We start from the raw sequence: 674 nt of genomic DNA on the forward strand, positions 1-674 counted from the left end.
GCGGTAACGAGTATTATTACCACGGAAATAAATATTTTATCGAGGGCATCGTACATGTACTTATCGCGCGAGTAAAGATTTGTGTCCATCGTCAAGTTTGACTTTATACGCCGATATAGAAAGTGCTAATGTTCCCAAATTTTCAAATCGTCTGGTTCTTCACATTGCATATAATCGGAGACACAATCTAGGCTTATCATTATTCTCATCTTCAGTGCTTCTTTGCAAAAGAAAAAAAAAAAAGATTTTTATTTAACTCACGACACGAATGACTACCTCTTCATATCTGTATTAAGTTTTTATACTTTTACATTTTTAGTAACCACATACCTCAGAATAGACGCCCAGATAGCAATTTGAGTGAAATGAGTGAATGTAATATGCATAAACAGATATTTTTAATCCGTACAGTGTGTATAATTACACATTAAGAAACTACGACATGTAATACAACTTATTAAAAATATCGTATCCATTGTATATGTCCACATTTTAGATCTTAGTTATTATTATTGTATTTTCTGCAAATTAGTTATAATTGTGTCACTTACCATGTGTTAGTTACTACACAATTGAAAAAAATCGCTTTAAATCATACATTGCTGTTTGGGTGAGACAAGTTCACGCTACCGTTTATTTATTGTACATCGTCTTTTTTCATTTCTGAGACCTCC

This window comes from Formica exsecta, unplaced genomic scaffold (genome assembly GCF_003651465.1).
Source record: "Formica exsecta isolate Colony F162 unplaced genomic scaffold, ASM365146v1 scaffold15, whole genome shotgun sequence".
NCBI classification, from domain to species: Eukaryota; Metazoa; Arthropoda; class Insecta; order Hymenoptera; family Formicidae; genus Formica; species Formica exsecta.